Consider the following 21,156-nt stretch of genomic DNA (forward strand, 5'->3'; position numbering starts at 1 on the left):
ATTAATTTGTCAATTAGCCTAGGCCTATATGATATCATTTAGGCCAACACTGGCTATATTGTTAAACTAGATGTGCAACATTCACAGGTTTAATGATAACTCGATTCTGATTATCAATTAGATAGGCTATAACAACGATCTAAATAATAGCCTAAGTAATAACTTAATAATTATTATAATTATTATTATTATTATTATTCATAATATAGCCACACATTAGGTCTTTTTTGTTTTAAAATAAATTAAAATAAAAATGCAAACTTTAGTGTCATGTCTAAGACATGTCTGGATATTGTCCAAGCATAGCTATTAAAGCATAAAACAAAATTTATTTTGTTAAATTTCTGGGTCATTATTAACAGTAGCTGTTTTCGCCCAAATTTACGAAACAATTTTTCCTTAAAAGTATCAAGTTTTATACTTTCATTCATTTGATGAATCAAACGTTATCACAGCTTCTTAGAACGGTTAGAACTCTGGTCGAACCATTTGGTTTTGCGAATCGGTTCGTCTGATTCATGAGAAAGAACATGTCGAACAGAATCATTGGCTCGTGAATCGGACATCACTACGATCGCATGGCGAGGCTTGAGTCACTCAGAGATTGTAGATAATTTGCTGGAACCTTTCGGTAAGTAGAATGAACGCACAGTCTTTCGCAGTCTATCTTAATAAATGTGTATTAGATGTTCAAAACTGACAAAAATAGACTTGATGAGCGACGAGAGCGCCGTGTATGATGAGCATTTAAGCGGATTGTATGGCTGAGGGTGTTGCCCAAACCGGCTTTCTGTCGGAAATCATGGTTGGCAGAGTTATCAGTGTAGTTTTTGGTTGTTTTTCTTGAAGTAGAGAAATTTTGCATAAAAAAAAGCTGTCTGTGGTGTTAATGTGCTTAACGTGCTGTTTTGTGGGATATGTCGAGACAAATGTCCGGGGGGACCAGCATAAACTAAACGTTACAGAATTTTAGTAAAATAATAAAGACTGTACACGGTTTTCGTTTTAAAATTAGGTTTTTAATTTTGTATTGTCGGTTTATAGGCCAGTTTCCACGGTTTTTAGGGCGACATCTTGTCATTTTTCTGTCCACGTCTCTGTGTCGTTAAAGCTCCAGATTGAAAGCTACTGTTTGAAGTACTTCTGAGAAAAAATAGGACTGAAAAAAAAAAAAAATGTCGTGTAACTTTTTATTCCATGATAAGAACCTTTAGGTATTTTAGCATTAGTGTCAATGGGAGAGTAACATGTCTTTCTACCCATACCATATGTATGGCAGCATCTGGTTAAAAACCTGAGTAATTCAGCCGGGTCACCCACATCACAGATTCATATTTTAGTCAGGATTTGTGCCAGTTACATAAGCCTTTTGGACTACAAGGTAATTCCTTCTCTTATTGAGTGATGACATTTTGGTGGTATGCATTGCCATTGTATTTGTGTTCGGTAGACCCGGCATGATTAATAGCAGAAAGTAAGACACCCACCCACCCAACAGGTCATTCACAATTCAGATGGATAAATCACATTTACAGAGGACTTTTTGAGTCATCTTACACGTTTGACTGCTATGGTTGCACTTTTGCTACGTTTTCATTTCAGGTATTTGTTGTCAACTTTGTTTGCTATAGTGTTGCAATTAAAATGACTTTTGTAGGGTTATTTTTAATTCTTACTGCCTTCTCTCATGTTTTACCTAATGTCTGCTTAAAGACTGGAGGCAAATCTGTTTTCTACAGAAGAAAATGTTTTAGCAGAGCAAATGAGCTATTTTCATCAGAAATGCATCACATTTACGCTCAAAGCCTGTGGTATTTTTGTCTGCTTTGCACATTGTTTTTACATCCTCTGCATTGGCTTTCTTATGTGGTAAGAGTAAGACCAGCTAATTCTCAGGACCAAGAATTCTGCAGAGCTTTCCCCAAGAGGGTCCCAAGCCTCAAATAAATACTTCCACATGACCTTCAGTCCTTGTGCCAGAAAGAGCTGTTTCTGCACTCTCAGTGACGTACAGGATTCCTTGAGATGTCAGCCGACTGCTCTTTTTTGCTGTGTGGTTTCAGCTATATGGGGCTCCTCTTTTGTTCAATTCCTTGGGAATTTTACTTGCCCTCGGCTGTGGTCTATAAAACTTGATCGCGAGGTTGTAGGGTGCAAGGGAAATTTAGATCACATCTATCAAGCTGGATGACTATGACCAGGCACTAACATCTTGCATGATCACATGGAGCTCCTTCCTAAAGTGCCAGAGGTGGTGTTTGTCGATGGTAGGGGTCACAGAGCTCTTTAAACCTAATCATAACTGAAAAATCTTTGTGTATTCTCTCTAGGTTTGGGACTTTGATAGTTACCAGCCCCTGCAGAATGAAAATGGATAAACATGCTCCTATCTCTGGCTTTGAAGTATGTGCCAAAGATGATGAGTATCAGCCAGCACTTGACCCAAACCGGATACGGGTCATGCAATTATCTGTTTGATAAACAGTTGTTAGCCACACACAGCGTGCCAGGGTGTATGCCAACTTGCACTTAGCCTCAGGTGATATAGGCTCTTTTATGTTTCAGATGTTCCTCATTTATGTGCTAATTAGATGCCGCTTGTGCATCTTTGTGCTGCGAATTTTAGTGCAGAACATTTAACGTGCATAATAATTAAAATAATCTTGAAATGCATGCATTCTTGTGCACAAGAACAGATGTGCATAGGCAAAAGACACTGAAAATGACTACGATTGACAGGTTTTCTGGTTTAGTTGCTGACTCAAAGCTGAAGTGGATTTGGTGGTCCAGGTGGTTTGTCTGTTGTTCATTTGTGTGTGAAAACTCTCTTAGTTCAATGATGCAAGTATTCTTGCAGGTGCACATGAGCGCAGCACACACAGATGTATTGAACTGTGGGTACGTCCAATTTCGCACAAACAAATAACATCATGCAAATCAATCAAAAACACTCTCCAGCTGACTGGAACTTTATTCATCATGTCAAATGATGGGCTTCCATTGATTCCATTGTGCGCTTAATGTGAATTATTGGTCATCTGCCTATCCAGAAAGAATCAGTTAGGAAATTTTGTACAAAATTGGAAGTAAATTTATTTCTGCAAATATTCCATAAACAATTTCAAAGAACATGTAATGGAAAATATAATTCAGGAAACTAGATGGTTTAAACATCATAAATGACCACATATTAGGGCAGAGTTCCTCAAATCAGGCTATTTCAGTCATGCAAGTACAGCTTCTATCTCTTTGAATGGGGAAGCATTCTCCAAAGCTGTTCACCAAGCTTACGATTAAAGGTATGATAGGTGATTCTCTACAGAAACTTTTTTTGTTATACTGGTTGAAAGTCTCCTCATATCCTGATAGCAATCACTGTTAAACGGTTTAAATGTATTTTTATAAACATATATCAAATGTGGAAGGTGTAGGACCATAAAATGTTCATCCAATTATTATATTCGGTCCGAATGAAATGAAACGATGTCCTACCTGCCTGTCAGCATATGTTTTTACATACCCTTGCACACCCTGTTCGTGCAGACAGCAGCCACAGCAGCCACCTTTTACAGTTCCTACCGAATCAAAACAACGAACTTATGTTGCGTTTACGTCATAACTACCGTAATTAAGAGCAGCCTGTGACATTCTGACCGGAGCTGTTCAGTCAGACTCGGAATTATGCGTATCCATGTCAACAGTATCAACACCGAAATGAATCTGCAGCAGTCAGGTACAAGCTCTCTAAGTTGTTTACGTTCCTTATTATTGTAATGTTATGTGCTTTGAGACATGATGTAGTTTAACGCCGTCTCTTGTGACGCTTTGCCGAGAGCAGCGGTGTGTGTGTGTGCGTTCATGTGTTTTGGAGGAGGCGTGGTTTAGACTGCGATTTGCAGGGAAGGTGGGATCGTATGCTTTCAATGCTAGCAGGCTAACGTTAGCATTTCCCAGATCACCTACTGCACCTTTAAATCACCAATGAAATATGACAACAACTGTTTCATAAATTTTGTTTCTAAAAGCTCATAACAAAATACTGCATTTTTCAGGCAATGCACATGTACAGTCATAAGCGCACATCTAGGAACACTGACTGCTTCTAAAGCAGCCGGAGCTTCTAAAGGCAGCTGCAGTGACGCAATGACTTTGGCTCTTTTATTTATAAGGCGGGATATTGCGCACTGTACTTTTTCACATTCATAGTAATATGAGTGCACCATCTCTGTATATCAAAAGTCTTTGGTTTATCTCAAAGCCTGATCAAGCTCACTTAACTGAAATTATCTAGTAACTCTGAAGACCCTGATTGGCTTGTTCCGGTGTGTTTGATTAGGGTTGGAACTAAACTCTGTAGGTCAGTGGCCCTACAGGACTGGATTTGAGAAAAACTGTATTAGGGCTTTAGTGTTGCTGCACCAGGACCCAGGAATAATATCATGTTGCAGTTCAAACCTCAATATAATTTTTGACCACTCATGCAGTCCTGTTTCATATTGTCATCCTTCAACTTTTTCTGTGTGAAGATGTGCATGCACAGATGTGAAATTACAATGTGTATAAACCTAATTCAGTTTTTTCTAAGATAACTGTAAGAACCTCCCACGTCCTTTACGTAACTAACATCTTAAACTGTAAACTCTCAAACATGCAGCTGCCAACAACATTTCAGCTGTTGCCAAGTAAACATAACTTTGGTTTCGTTTTTCACAGCAGGGGAGTTATTAAGCCGTGCACTCCAGAGCTCCTACTGATGTGCTCTTAAAGTGTTTAGTGTTACTCTGACAACTCCTTGCCTACCTTAGTTTTGTTCTGTCCGCACAGAGAACTAGAACGCTTTGTGACTTGTAACACTTGTCAGTGTTTCTCACAGGATCCTCCTCCCTAGGAAATTGGGCTTACCAACAAACACACAAAAACAAAAACACACCCTTTTTTTTTTTTTTGCCATTTTTAATAAATACTACAATTCTATAAGATAATGTCATATTAAAACCAGCCAGTAATTAGATTTATTTAGAGTCTTTTTTCTTTCTTTTTTTCTTTATAACATTGCTAACTAGGGCTGCATGGTATATAGAGGGTATGAATTGACGTCACTTTCCCTCCGGAACATGCCCCCTCAGCCGGACTGAGTGGCAAAAGAGCCTGCTGCATGACTGGATTTAATAGGGGAAACTGCGAAAACACGAGTAAAACAAACATTTATCAGTTTAAACTAAAGGTTGGACTTGATATAGTGTTCCTTACAACTTACCAAAGATCCAGTGATCCATGGATATTGACATGCAGCCAGGAATCGTATTTTCTAACATGTATATGTGCCTGATTTCAATGCCAGGGAAATACATAAAGCAAATTGGCCTGTGATCTCTTAAATCAATGTTATATATATCGTCATATCGTCCAACCCTAAAACTTGTATAGGTTTTGTTTTTTCTTTTTTTTAAAAAACATCCAATTATGCAGAATATAAGAGTTGTCAATACAATATAACAATACAATATATTATATAGGGTATGATTTTACCTCAAAATTCAACTTGACACAAAATGATAACTGCAAATCCACGATTCTTTGCCTGGAGTCCAGTTGTTTCTGTGAATCGCAGAGATCCTTTTGCGTCTCTTTTCTGTAGCTTTCAGCAGTCTGTAAAAATATATATCAGATTTCTTGTCAAATCTATTTGTGCACTCAATCGCAGAGCTCTTCCCCATTTTAGATGTGTTTTGTGTGTTTTTTGCAAGATTCATGCTGAAAACCAGTGCTGCCACTCAGTCTTTTTGCCACTCAGTGGGCGTAACTGCAGTCACTCCGGCTGACGTTGATGTCACATACATACCCGCTATTGAACTTATCACTGTATCGCAAATGTACAAATTTCGATATTCGTATCGCACTGGCTTGCAATAATGGAATTATTTTAATACTTCAAAAAGTTAAGATAAGTCAAAGTTTTAGCTATTAGCCGCAAATAGCAGAAAATAGACTAGGTACGCGACTGTTACTTGATGTGCGTACGCTCCGATGACCTATGAGAGATGTGAGAGATGATGTGATCTCATAACGAACTAATGTAAGCAAGCCACGTGAGGAAAGATAATAAGAGGGAGGCAAAGCAGTAAACTACTTGGTTTCATGTGGTTTGGTTTTGTATGTACTGGTATGTTAAGTTCTCAGGTTAAAATAACTATTACCAATTTATGCAAAGAATTGGTGGTATGTGAATAATTTTGTTTGTTTACACTAATGTTAAAATGACATTTATTACATCAGATTTGTGACATTTACTTTTTATGTAATGTTATAGTAAAACACTGCTGTTTTTACATGCTTAAAGCATTATCGAATCTTATTATTAAATCACAGATTATCACGGGTAACATTTTTTCTTCAATATTGTGCAACTCTGTTGCTAACTCATTAACAGTATTTTGAGTCAGTTCTAATAACCTGCTGTTCAGTGAACGAGCGTCTAATCTGAGACGATTCAGTCAGGAAGTGAGTTTGTCTGACCGATTCAGTCGATGATATAATTTATCGCCATGATTCTGCAGTTTCAAGCGCAGTGGCTTTCCTTAACAGGAATCACTGGCAGTTTTCATCTTTTGTATCTGCTTTTAATTAAGTTCAGTGCATTGGTTGTGGGCTGAGATGTACTAAGTGTAATATTTAGCTGACATACTCAACATCAGATATCAAACCGTAATCTTCCTGAAGTCATTGTTCCATACATTTGATTCAGTAACCAAGATGACAGTTCTCATGACTGCCTCTGACTCTCACATCAAATGCGTCACCGTGCAGATGTCTCGAGACGCTCTTCTGGTTCAGGCTTGTTAGGGTGATGAGATGGAGAGTTAATTAATAGGTTATCATGCAAAGATGAATCATTCTGGACTCCAGTGTATTTACCATTAGTGGTCAAGACAGACAGAATATCAATGCACTGGCACTCTCTTGTGTCCTATAATAATCATTCATATTTGATTATTAGGGGTGTGATGAGACGAGACACGAGATGAGATTTTTACACAGTATTTTTAAGAAATCCTTAATGACAAAATACATGACTAGAAAAATAGTCTGCAGGTGCCTTTGAAATGTTTTAACTGATCATTTTGTAATGAATGTCATTTTAGTTCTACTTTCTGAGAATTATCATATGCAGTAAAATACAACAATACTCAAGCACTATAAAAGGTTTTGCCTCAAACTCAACTGACTGGCTTCTCTCCTTTATGATTTCAAATGAGTCTCTTCAGACCTTAGAACTGTACATAATATATGAGCTTCTACAACTTTTGACCTCCTAATTGAACTCCTTTCCACAAATTGATCATAAAAATAAAAAAATCTATAAATAAAAATGAATAACAGTTTTCTCTTAGTCTTATGTGCAAACAGTAAGTGCCACCATAATCAAAGTACTCTCTCAATATAATAAAGTGCAAATAGAGACCAATTTTTTTTCAAGCATGATACAGAGATAAGAGATGGTTACAACTACACAGCCCAGCCTAAGATATCTTTCATACTGGGAGATATTTGCATGCATCAGGGAGCCGCTTTCAAAATGTGGGGTATTGAAATCGTGTTTCGCATTTTACTTTTGATTTCGCGATCCCGCATACTCTGTGAATAGGGAGCGGTGGTGCTGAGTGCGTATTTTACAAGATAAGAGACATTTGTCAGATGCTTAGGCTCTGTTGTGCAACGTATCCTCCGCCATGGTCTTGTCAGTCATCTCGTCACTTGATCAATTAACTCTGATTTCTGCTGCACTACTCTGCAGCTTGTGTTGGATGCAACTGAATTAAATAGTTTTTATTTCTATAAAAAGCAAAACAACAGTGGAGGTGTACATGTAGCGGTGACACATTCTGTCCTAATTTCACCCTCACACTCCGTCATGTCAATATCGCAAGTTTTTTACCTCTGCGAGAAATCTAGTCACATTTTAATCTTGCGAGATCTCATGGCACAAGATCTCGTCAAACCCGTATTGATTACTGGTTATTGGAAAAAAGTGATATGCCCGGGAAATACAGTCTTTCTATACAGTGTATCAAAAATACAGTGAATCAAATGCTGATGTGAAAAGGGAGGGATGTAACGAGGTTTTAAGACATCAGCCAGCTTGTAGCGCTGAATCACAACAAATCAAAAGCAAAAATGAAAGTCAAAATCATAAAAAGCGAACAGTGGTTAGTTGTTTTACAAGTCAGATGGTCAAAGGTCTGGCTATGTAAGACATGTTAAAACTATAACCAACAGTGTAACCTGCAGTTAGGGCTGGGCGATTTTTCCGATTTTTTTCGATTAATTCGAATTTAATGTTTTGCCTCGATTTTATTATTTTTTAAATCGAAAAATTGCGATTTTGAAAAAAAAAAAAAAAAAAAGTTAAAATTAGATATGTTGACAATACAGCAGTGATAACCGTTAGGAGAAGAAAATGATCCGACCTCATGATGGCGCCGGCGCGCCAGATTAATCGCTCTCATGTGACACTCTATGAATGTAGAACACATCACTATTCTTAAGTGGCTGTTCATTCAGTAATGCGTTATTGCATTATAAAAATGAGGGCAGTGGAATGAGAAAATAAAAGGAAAGTTATTAAACGTGAGTTGATCTTTTTTTTTTCCACTTGACCCCCGTGTTTTTAGAATGCCGTTTCATGGGTGAGACGCTGCAAAAGACGCGAGACACGAGTGCAACAGCCAAACATGTCCACCAAACATAAAAACAATAGGACAAATAGCGCAATGGAATGCAAAAACCTGTAAACCTGTTTGATATTTCATGTTTGCATGATGGTGACAGGCTGAAAGCTGCTGTTGTTTTCTGTTTTTACAAAGCATTTGCTGTTAATAATAGCCTACTGGTGTTATTTATTGCTATTACTTTTTGGCTAAGAAATATTTTGCATTTTTCTTTTTTTATATTATTTCTGAGTATATAGAATGTTTAAGATAAGTTTGTAATGTGTTTTACAACATTTGCCTTCATATTTCAGACATATTTTCTGCAATGATATTTAACAAATTGTTTTAAATTTACACCATGTTGATCGCTTCATGTGTGATGCACTTGGAATGGAACTTTTTTGATTGTCGTTAAGTTGATTAGTTAAACAGTAAAACAAAAAAATCGAAATCGTGAATCGGTCTATCGTTCTGAAAAAATTGAGATTTTAATTTTTTGCCATATCGCCCAGGCCTACCTGCAATTAGTATAGTATGCAATATGCCAACTGAATTCACCTTTAATTGTTGATATATATTCACACATTATTTGAAAAGCCTCAGATCTCAACAGGAAGTTACGCAACAGTGAACGTAACCAGTACTTTTTGATTGTTTGTATCCATTAACTTGAAACACCGGTGAAAGCAATTACTTTGCACAGATCTACCTCCCAATGTCATATTGCTCTTTTACAGTGGCTTATTGTTCTCATCCCATGAAGTGGTTATAATAGAAATGCTTTTAATTAATCCAGTGGAGGGCCATGGGTGGCTGCCCGAGCTTGCTGTGACGCAAGCCTGGGATTTAATCACGAGGAGACAGGGTAGGAAAAGAGGGAAAACTCATTCACCCCCATGTCAGGCTGTTAAAAGTGGCAAAACTTCTGGTGCTCAGTCAGGAAACTAATTCACAAATCATACTACGAGATTAAAGATTTAAAATAGGTGTTGGGTGGCTTTTAATCCCATACAATAATGTCAAATGTGAGGCCCATGTGAAGTGTGTAGCATTTTGAATGCCAAAATTCTTTGTGTGTTTGGGAAACATATTTGGACCTTAGTTGTGTTGAATACCACACCATTTGTGCTACAGACATGAATAAGACCTCAAATCGCCTGTCTTGTGTTGAACTTTTGAAACGTAGTGTATGTCATAGGCCTAACTTTTTTATGATCAGACTTACAGTTGACGATAAAATATTCCACAATCACTTTATTCTGTTTTGTGATTAAACATTTCTATCTACTGAAATACATTTGGGGTGTCAACACAATTGAATGTTAATGTCAAATTCAGGTACTAAATTGTAAGGCCTATACCATATGATTTGTGTGATGCGGTGCAGCAGTTTCCTTCAAGGAGATTTAGGATTTGTGCTTTGGCCAAATGAACAGACTTCCCAGACTCTCTTCCCCTCTACTTCACGGAGGATTCTGGGACACTAACTAAACACAGACATTATCATGATGGGAGAGTCCAGCTTACATGCCGCATTGCATTTAAAGGTGCATAAAGTGTAGATTCCTCATCATTCAGGGATGTAATTTTGGGAATTTGATTGCATGTTAGGCTTGCATAAAAAGTTTTATTAAAGAATATTACTTCAGTTTGTTGATGAAATGTTTAGTACTGAAGTAAAAATCAATTTCAATATTATTTTGTCTTTAAAGTCGACATGAAATGGCATCTCATTTTACATCTCTACTTTTACATTCAGTGTGAAAATTTGTAGGGCAGTCCCAAAATTGTTTCAGATTAATTTTATTTAGTGATTTGAGTATTTGTGTAATGTTGATAGACAGGTGTTTTTTTTTTTTTTTTTTTTTTACGATACTGATTGTCCAGCTGCAGTTCTCAGACAGGAAACCCTCTGACATCAGCATAAGGTTTGTGTGTTGTTTGAAAACTCACAGCTGCAGACAGAGGGAATGTCCCATGAAAAAAACAGCTTCCAAAATATCCACTTTGACTAGATAATGTGTTCTGAGTTTCTTGCTCTCATTTTAAATGACAACTTTGTTAAACATACTGTAGTAATTAATGACAGAATTTTTGGTTGAACTTAACATTTAACACTCATACACTTGCATTATCATATATGATAATGCAAGAGTTTGAGTGTTAAATGGTAAGTTCAACCAAAAGTTCTGTCATTAATTACTCACCTTCATGTCGTTCCAAACCAGTAAGACTTTTGTTCATCTTTGGAACACAAATGAAGATCTTGTGTTGATGAAATCCCTCCATAGACTGATATTTAGCAGTTTAATCCAAATTTTCTGAAGTGGTTTGATTACTTTAAATGATGAACAGGTTGAATTTAGGCTTTTATTCACATATAAACACTGATCAGTAAACATAAACAGCTCAACCAAACCTGCTTCACGAGCAAGAACAAACCTCTTGCAGAAGCTCAAACATGCTCCTTAACACGAGAATGAACCTCACTGGTTCTCGCACATCAAGCAAACATGTTTGAGTTTCCGTTTACCACAACTGATGCATGTTGATGAATGTTTATGTGAATAAAAGCCTAAATTCAATCTGTTCATCATATAAAGCGATCGAGTCTCTTCAGAAAATTTGGACTATACTGCTGAACTCGTATGGATTAGTTTTACATTTTGTTTATGAACTTTTTGAAGTGTCAAAGTGGTAGTAGCGTAGCTGTCCATGGAGGGACAGAAATCACTTTTAAATCACAATTTAATTAAAAAATATCTTAATTTGTGTTCCAAAGATGAACGAAAGTCTTATGGGTGTGGAACAACATGAGGGTGAGTAATGACAGAATTTTCATTTTTGGCTGAACTATCCCTTTAATGTACTGACATGGTCATGCTGTCCTCTTGCTGACCAGTGTTCATTGCACACTGAAGTGTGTGTGTGTGTGTGTGTGTGTGTGTGTGTGTGTGTGTGTGTGTGTGTGTGTGTTTCATTGATACTTGCGAGACAGGATGAGGGATTTCCTGTGTTGTGATCCCCTTCCCTGCTCTGCCAAATTTTGGCAGTCCTGACCTTTCAGAGTTCTGTGAGAATTTGGATTCCTGCATTCAGACAGACCTCCAGACCAGACCGCTGGTGGTCCCCTAGTGGTTTACAGGAAGGCCAGATTGTCCAGCTTCTTGTGAAAGAAGATCCCAGAGGATCGTTAAGTTTTTAATGTGAAATTATGCTGATTCAAAGCACTGAGAAATTTTAGAGCCCTGTTAAATCTGATATTTTTTTTCTGATATTTTTTAAATTCTGTTATTATATATATATATATATATATATATATATTTTTTTTTTTTTTTTTTTTTTTTTAAACCAAATTCTGCTTATTTTTCCCCCCAAAATGTAATGTTTTTCATTTGAATTTTTCTGGATTTCTTTTTAATATTTTAATTATATTTTAATTAGGGATGCACTGACACCGATACCAAGCTCATGTACTTGTACTCATACTTGTAAAAATACCCCTGATACCATAGGCCGATAGCTCACGTGACGCAACTGGCAGATTTTCCGTGTACAGAGACACCGACGGCAGCAACAGAAACAATGTCAGCCTCAGGGATGTGGAAATACTTCAGAATTAATGATGGCAACCTACACATTGCGAAATGCATGCAAATCGCACTCAATGACACAGACCAGAAGTGCGCTCTCTCTTTCTTGTGCGCGATCCCAGTTCTCTCAGACAGCGCACGATCAGTTCTCCTTGCGCCTGAATGGTCAAATGCACAAATAGTTGTCAAAATGCACATAGTGTGGAGTATTTCACGTAAATACAGTCGGTTATGGCTTAAGTGGACGTAAACAGGTGGGTGAAAAAGGGTATGTCAGTAGGCCTATATTATATCCATGGATTTGGTCTTAAAATGACAGTAGCCTAATTAAATATTTGTCTGTCATTAATGTTCATAAAACAACAAAAGATGTTAAATTAATATATATATATATATATATATATATATAATATATATATATATATATTGTTCTATATATATATATATATATATATATATATATATATATATATATATATTGAACAATCATTTTGCTAGAAAAGACCCTTATTCCTAGTCTGAGATGGTGTAGAGCCCTTTGAAGCTGCACTGAAACTGCAATTTGGACCTTCAACACGTTGAACCCCACTGAAATCCACTATATGGAGAAAAATCCTGGAATGTTTTTTCTCAAAAATTTGAGGAAAACCACTGAAGAAAGAAAGACATGAACATCTTGGATGACATGGGGGTGAGTAAATTATCAGGAAATTTTCATTCAGAAATGAACTAATCATTTAAAAGCGTTGCAGTTTTGTCGTCTGCCCCTTTAAATGCTCGAGCTCTTCTGATTGGCTGTCAATGTTTTTATAATTCATCAGCTGGAAAAAATCGTTCTGAAAGTGATTCTAATTATATCATTTCTCTGTGCTGTTGATTGTTAGAGATGTGGCGTGGACTGCTATTCTTTTATATTTAGAGCGATTTTTAGAACTGTATCTTTATCGTTGTCTTGATAGTTATTGTTCTTGGTGCAAACGGGCCTTAACTCAACCCGAGCAGCTGAGTCTTTAGCCATTATCAAGAAACGGCTACGTGTGCTGTGCTAGACTGACTTGTCACAGCACTTACATATTGTTGCTCTTTTGTTGGTTCAGCCGCTTTTGTTGCTCTCCTCATTTGTAAGTCGCTTTGGGCAAAAGCGTCTTCTAAATGATTAAATGCAAATGTAATTAAAACACGACGAAAGAGTTATGTTGTGTATTGATCCGCTTGAGCTCAGAATCTGTGAACCACTTTGCTAGCAGTTTAATTTTCTCAGTTCAGTACTTAATAGGCTATGTATGAGATTCATTGACCTAATGTTGTTTTCACTGAATACAATTATATAACATTTCAATCGGAATAAAATGGACTAAAATTTAATGAATGTGACGTGATGAAATATTGAGTAAATATAAAGAACATTTTCATCAAAACTATTACTGAAACATCAAAATGTTGTAAAAATGAACAGATTTCTTCATTCAGAAAAAGGAGATGAGTGGTTTGGAAAATATAACATTTTTTTAATAATAATATTAATTTGTTTGTGTTTTCTTAACATCGCTCAGCTTGCTTACAGCAGGTGTTTGCAACATGTTATCTGCTGTTATTAACTTGTTGATTGCTGAAATAACGTGTCTATTCATAAGGAAACCACTCACCCATCTCACACACATGCGGTTCTGCTCAAAGACACCTGTAGGTTGTTGGCCTCTTCCTGATTTCCTGTAAGTGGGCCTACTCGACAACTTCAGCTGCATTTAAAGACTGTTAGCAGCGAGACCCATGAGGTACATCTGAATGAGTCCATTTTCGTTGCAGCAGGAAAATGACAGGAGTGATATCTGAAAGGACTGTGCTTCCTTTAAAATGTGAAATACTTTGTGGTGCTTTGCTTTCTCTGGGATTGCTAGTGAATGATGTAAACATGATTAACATTAATAAACCCATTTATTTAAAAAATAAAAAGAATTTTACTAGAATCACTAGATTACAGAATTATTCTGGGTTCAATACAAATTCAGCTCCACCATTATCTGTGAAATGTTGTTGATTGTCGCACAAAAAAATTGAGAGAAATGTTTTGCCACAGAAAAAATTCTGTCCCTCAGTTAAAATGTTAAAAATGTAAAAATAAATAAATAAAACAGTAAAGTTAAAATTCAAAATCCTTGTCTGAATATGCCTTCCTCTCTATTATTTAGTAGCCATACGTAAAGAGTACTATGTGAAGCAACACAACTGACTCACATGGCAATGACAGGATGATGTAGTCTGCATGAATTTCATTCACATTCGTATTATATAGAACATACTTATTTTAGTGTCAGACGGTGTGTCACGTGAGTATTAAACTAATTTCTCTTTCACGTCTTATTGCGTTTAAAAAGAAACCACATGTGTATGTTAGATCTGCTTATTAAAGTGAAAGCAGCATAATATACAGTACCTGCTGCTGTGTATGCTGTTAATATGAATCAAACAAAAGAAAAGCAGAAAATCACTCACTGCTCTTGATTTAATTTTAGTAGCTTTAATAATAATACATTTCTTACTTGAATAATGCTGTTAAATGCTCTGGTGAGGAGATAAACATGGCAGACTATGTACTGCTCACTCAAGGGGAGGAGCTAAGATAACGGCAGATTCTGTGCCAGTCGTGGGCGGGACCTGTTCCAAGTTGACGTTACATTGGAGCACATTTCTAAATGACTCATTTTGAGACAATTTTAGATTTATGGGTAAAAAAAACAAACAGAGTGTATTTTTACCACAATAGGATGGTTGTATACACACTCTGCAGACACAATTATGTTCGAAAACAATATAAAAGTGAATTTTGCCTAATGGGTCCCCTTTAAATTTCACATTATATGCACTAGGATACTAGAAAGGAAAGTGACTTGTCTATTTACAATGTACATGGATACATGGGATGATGTAATGCATAACCTGAAGTTTGTGCGCTTAGAACAGTAGTCTCATGATTAAAGGGTTAGTTCACCCAAAAATGAAAATAATGTCATTTATTACTCACCCTCATGTCGTTCTACACCCGTAAGACCTTCGTTCATCTTCAAAACACAAATTAAGATATTGTTGATGAAATCCGATGGCTCAGTGAGGCCTCTACTGAGAGCAAAGCCATTCAAACTCTCAAGGTCCATAAAGGTACTAAAAAATTATTTGTGTATGTTCATCTTAATATTATGTAGCGACAGGAATACTTTTTGTGCGCCAAAAAAACAAAATAATGACTTCAACAATATCTATATGGGCCGATTTCAAAACACTGCTTCATGAAGCTTCTAAGCTTTATGAATCTTTTGTTTCGAATCCGTGATTCGGATCTCATATCAAGCGACTAAACCGCTGAAATCATGTGACTTTGGCGCTCTGATTCACTGATTCGATTCGTAAAGCTCTGAAGCAGTGTTTTGAAATAGGCCCATATAGATATTGTTGAAAAGTCGTTATTTTGTTTTTTTGGCGCACAAAGTATTCTTGTCGCTTTATAATATTAAGATAGAACCACTGAACTCACATGAACTGTTTCAAATATGTTTTTAGTACCTTTATGGACCTTGAGAGTTTGAATGGCTTTGCTCTCAATAGAGGCCTCACTGAGCCATCGGATTTCATCAACAATATCTTAATCTGTGTTCCGAAGATGAACGAAGGTCTTACGGCTGTAGAATGACATGAGGGTGAGTAATAAATGACATTATTTTCATTTTTGGGTGAACTAACCCTTTAAAGTAAGTAAAATAGCTCACAATTCCCACTTTTGCATGAAAGAATAAAGAAGCACTTAAAAAATCAAGCATCAAGTTTCTGCTTTTAAACCTTCTGAAATGCCATGTCACATGGACTTAATTTGAATAGGGCCAAAAGAGCTCAGTAGTTCATAATAAAAATGGCATATAATTTTATGCCTGTTAAATGAACAACCCTTTAGTTTAATTTAGAGGTGAAAGGTCAATTTGGGGCAGTTCAATCAGACTGAGCAATGTGATCTTGAAGCTGACATGATGAAATGCAAACCAATATTCCCAAGACCAATGCAGGCGGGGTAGTATGTGATATACATCACAATGGCTCTAAGTAAAGGGGCCTCTTGCTTTCATGGCACCACAGTCATGACTCGCACGTAGCTGGACAAATTCCTGCCATGGTGATCCATGCTTCTGAGATTATTGGAGACCAACTGCACTATCCCTGTGGGAAGCACATAGTTGTGTACATAGATGTAGAGGTGCAGATTTGCCCCTAAGGGCCCATCACCTGCTGCAACACAAGTACACAATACGTCCTCCAAATCACATTTGTTTATCACCATGGACCGGGGTTTTGAAGTTATGCCACTATTTAGCTTTTTTGTGATATTCCTTAAACAGTCTTTTTGCACTTAATATTCACAGATACTAGTCAATATTACGATGCAAACAGCCCTACTTTTGAATTATTATTTATCAAAATTTTGCCAAATTCTGTGACATTCAGACCCTGTTTCACAGACCAGGCTTAGATTAAGCCAGGATTAGGCCTTAGTTTAATTTAAATTAGAACAATTTAAGTAGCTTTTATAAACGTGCCTTAGAAAAAAACATTACTGGTGTGCATCTTGAGACAAAACAATGGCACTGACATATTTTATGATATGTCACTGCAAGTTGCTTACAGTTAAATCCGCTCAAACATGCAGGTTTCTGTGATTCCGTCCTCCTTTTCCACATCACGGAAAATCATAGGATCTTAGTCACAACCCAATTTCAGTAGTTGATGCAAATTCCAGTGAAATTTCACGATTCTTGATACCAATTTCAGTAGCACAGCAAAATCTAATGCACAAATGAACACAGTCATGGGCACTTCAATAAGTTAGCTAGTGCATTTCTGTTCTGATCTCATGTTTCCTGGATAACTTCATCTTGTTCTTTCCACCACAACAACTTTATGATCCCGTTTTTTTCCAGTTCAACAGCCCAATGAATCCATAATTAATTACAGATTTTCCATCACTTAGGACAGAGATTGGTCTCTCAAAACAAAGTTCACTAAGCTAGACTGAGTTGGAAACAAACCCCCACCTGCTGTTATCTCATATCCAGTGGCCCAGTCCGGTCAGGGCTAAATGCATCAGAAAACAGCTGCTGGGCCTATTTTTAACATGCAGGTGACGCGCACCACATTGGCCAGTCACATCATCACTCTGAGCTGTTTGTGAGATACTATTAGCCTGGCTTTCATGTCTATAGATTCAGACTTGTCTCTTTAGATGCATTTACACTGCAGGTCTTGATGCCCAATTCCGATTTGTTGACTATATATGATTTTTTTGATGACCAGCTTACATCTTCTTTTAAATGTTACCCATATCCGATATCACACTATACTACAAACAAACCAAGGTAAACGTACTGACTAGTGTTGTCAAAAGTACCGACTTCGGTACCAAGTCCGTACTAAAATTTTAAAAATGTGACTACCAGCATTTCCCCCTAGCATTTTGAGCACTGTTGAGCAGATTCTCAAACACCTCTGATTGGTCATTGTGTTCACGCGTTCAACAGATATGTCTGTGATTGACTACAGTGATCCTTTTTTGGCCTTCCAAAACTATTTCAGCCAAAGCCTGAAATATTGTTGTTTTGCTCAAATGTTTTTGGTTGCTGAAATTTCATTGTATTAGTATTATTTAGCTATATGATTTTGTTTAATATACAGTTATGCTATTGAATATCTTTGCTTAGTGTCCATATATTGCTAAAAACACATCTGATTTTGTCTGGTGGACATGACCTTAAACCACACTAATTAAAAAGGGCTTATGTAAGACCTACTGGTTGGTTTAAAAAAAATATGATTTTTTTTTGTGATCACTCAAATGGATATTCTCTCAAGTAGGAGCATACTGCAGGATGTCCATGTCTACAGCCTGACATTCTGAAGAGCCCATTTTTTGGCACTGTCCATACATTCTGTGACTGAATATAGCAACTCAACTGATTGAATCCAAGAAGCTTCCGAGGGGCCAGTTTGGGTAACGTGGAGAATCATGGCACCAGTTTATATGTAGAAATGAATATCTAAGTAGTTGTTGTGTGTTTTGTTTCTTATGGGTCACCAACGTGACCGAGGACCACGTGTAAAGAGCCACAGTTGGTCCCTGATCTATTTCCAACCCACGTCGCCTCATTTAGGGACCTTTCATCTTTGACAAATTCCTTTTTTGCTGTCAAACATAAGTGTAATTTCTTTCTTCTTTCTTCCCCGTCCTGTTTTGCCATAGATTATCTGTTAGTGCGACCACATGAAGATCCCAGATGCCCACAGCAGCACTTTAAATTGTCAGCACAAATATTTAACCAGTATTTGCGGTCTCAAGGGACAAGGGCTCGTAATTGGTCTGGGAAGACAAGCAAAACACTGTCATGGTTACCCTCAGTGCTGAAGTTGATGGTAATGCTGCGGGTTTACAAGTAAATGTTGGTGGTGCTGTTGTTACCTCGACAGCATTTGTTTACTGATCTTCACAAGTCTCTCTGTGTGTATCGGTTGATGTGTGTGTGACCCCTGTGTGTTGTTGACATAGCACAGAATCTACCAATTAACCTTACTCTGCATGGAGTAAACGAGTACAGTACCTCAGGGTCGGACCCCCGGTGGACCTAGTGTCAGAAGTATTCTTCTCTCTGTTTGTTTTATACATGCTGGTCTTTGATCAACAGTTGAAGTTCACAGCTCATTGCTCCACTCAGATGTAGGCTAAATATTTGTTATATCCAGCTCAGAAGAGTCTTTTTGATATTGTCGGAACTAGAAACACTGAACTTTAATATCTATTTTTGTTGGGTACCTGGACACTGTGGAATCCGATGAAACCAAACTTAATGCTACATTATCAAAAAATGGGAAAATGAATGGGATCAGTGTACAAGCAACAAACTGTATGAAATTAACCCTACTGTGGGTAAAAGTTGCGTTCAATAATAGTTACTTTCAATAATCACTGGGATCAGATCATATATACATGATGCTAAATAGGACATTCCAGAATCACAAACACACAAAGTTCTTAATATCAAATGAAGATCCACCGTTGTTCTCCTCAAGCTAGAGTCCAGAATCTCTTAAACATATTTTATTAAATTGTGCTGGTTTGTTCTTAGTAAGAAACTGTTACTCCATAAACACTTTAGAAGAATTTTTTAACAGTCAACCCTGAATCCATTATAGTGTTTTTTTTTTTTTTTTTTTTTTTTTTAAAGGCATATAAAGTGTCAAATTATATGAAATGACATTTTTAAAAGCAATAAATAATGCAGTGACAGTTTAGTTTAATGTTTTAATTTTATTAGTTTGAATTTATAGTTACAATTGTATCATTTTATTGTTATATTACGATTTACAATTTTTATATATAATTGCATTTGTACATTTTATGACAAAAATGTGTGTGGTGGTTCTCTGTGTCTTGGGTAGTTGCTAGGTAGTACCAAGTTAAAGTCAAAAGAGCCCACCCACAAGTTATATTAACAAAAGTGCAGTAGAATTTGTAATGCTTGCCTTTGCAAACACAAATATAGTGAAAAATCCAGTGTATAATAACCCTCACAGCCTCAATTTCGTTCCTCAGTAAAGCTGTTCAAAAGTAGGCTTATATTAACTACATTAAGTAGGTCATTGTTGTTTGGTTGTTATTGTTTTGTTCTTTCTTTTGCTCCACAAAGTGAATGAAATGATTAGTTTGTGTCTAAGCAACTAGGAATTTTGGAAGTGTGGATTAGAAAAAAAAAAAAAAAAGTTTATTTTGAAGAGAGGAAATGGCAAATTAGGCTTCAGTATTAAGCTTCAGTATTAAAGTTTTAATTAATTACCAGCCATAAATGGTGGATTAGGAATACAACTTTCCAAAGTCTTTATGGGCCTGATTTTGAAGCATTTACTCAATACTATCGGAGCGCAAAACTTTTATATATATATATATATATATATAAATTTTGCCATTGTAGTTTTGAATAAATGCTAAGTAAATGTTTTTTTTTTAAAAAAAGGCTATTGATATGGCTTTCAGCTACAAATAAGTGTTGTACTCTTTACACTACCTAATGCCAAAATCAACACACATGCACACAAACACACATAAACATTGTAAAAAAAAAAAAAAAAATTGAAGACTCACTGTGTCTCGTGTGATAAGTAGCCATGTGACAGTATACCATTTTCATTATCACAATATTGAATTACATTATAAAATCAGGTTTAAAAGATAAACAAACACAGTATTGTATTAAACATTGTCCTTTTAATGGTATGTTTAATAACTTTTTAATAATTTACATTTAAGTACAATAAAGTGATACACTTAAAATTTATGAAGTAAACAAATGTTTTAAACAGATTGGCATGCAAAACAACACAGCTTTATATATAATATTAAAGGGATAGTTCACCCAAAAATGAAATTCTGTCATCATTTACTCATCCTCAAGTTGTTCCAAACCTGTATACATTTCTTTGTTCAGCTGAACTCAAAGGAAGATATTTTGAAGAATGTGAGAAACGAAACAGTTCTGGGGCACCATTGACTTCCATAGTATTTTTTTTTTCTACTATGGAAGTCAATGGTGCCCCAAAGCAGCCTGGTTACAAACTTTCTTCAAAATATCTTCCTTTGTGTTCAACAGAACAAAGAAATTTATACAGGTTTGAAACATTGAGGGTGAGTAAATGATGACAGAATTTTCATTTTTGGGTGAACTATCCCTTTAAAGAATCAGAATATGTGAATGAAAAAATGTAAAACTGTGTAAGTGTAAACAAATGTTCGAAAATAAATATTAAGTATTTTAGTATTTGGTGTT

The 21,156-nt window shown here is 36.3% G+C and overlaps 1 protein-coding gene across 1 annotated transcript in view; it reads left to right on the top strand.

The window, feature by feature from the left end:
- Positions 1-470: 470 nt before the first annotated feature.
- The window catches only part of ptp4a3a (protein tyrosine phosphatase 4A3a), a 32,720-nt gene continuing 12,034 nt past the window's right edge, over positions 471-21,156 (top strand). Inside the window, exon 1 of the mRNA XM_051873154.1 lies at positions 471-631. The gene's annotated coding sequence lies outside the window, so the exon portion shown is untranslated. The remainder of the gene's footprint in view (positions 632-21,156) is intronic.

The sequence above is a fragment of the Ctenopharyngodon idella genome, chromosome 19, assembly GCF_019924925.1.
Source record: "Ctenopharyngodon idella isolate HZGC_01 chromosome 19, HZGC01, whole genome shotgun sequence".
Lineage (NCBI taxonomy): Eukaryota > Metazoa > Chordata > Actinopteri > Cypriniformes > Xenocyprididae > Ctenopharyngodon > Ctenopharyngodon idella.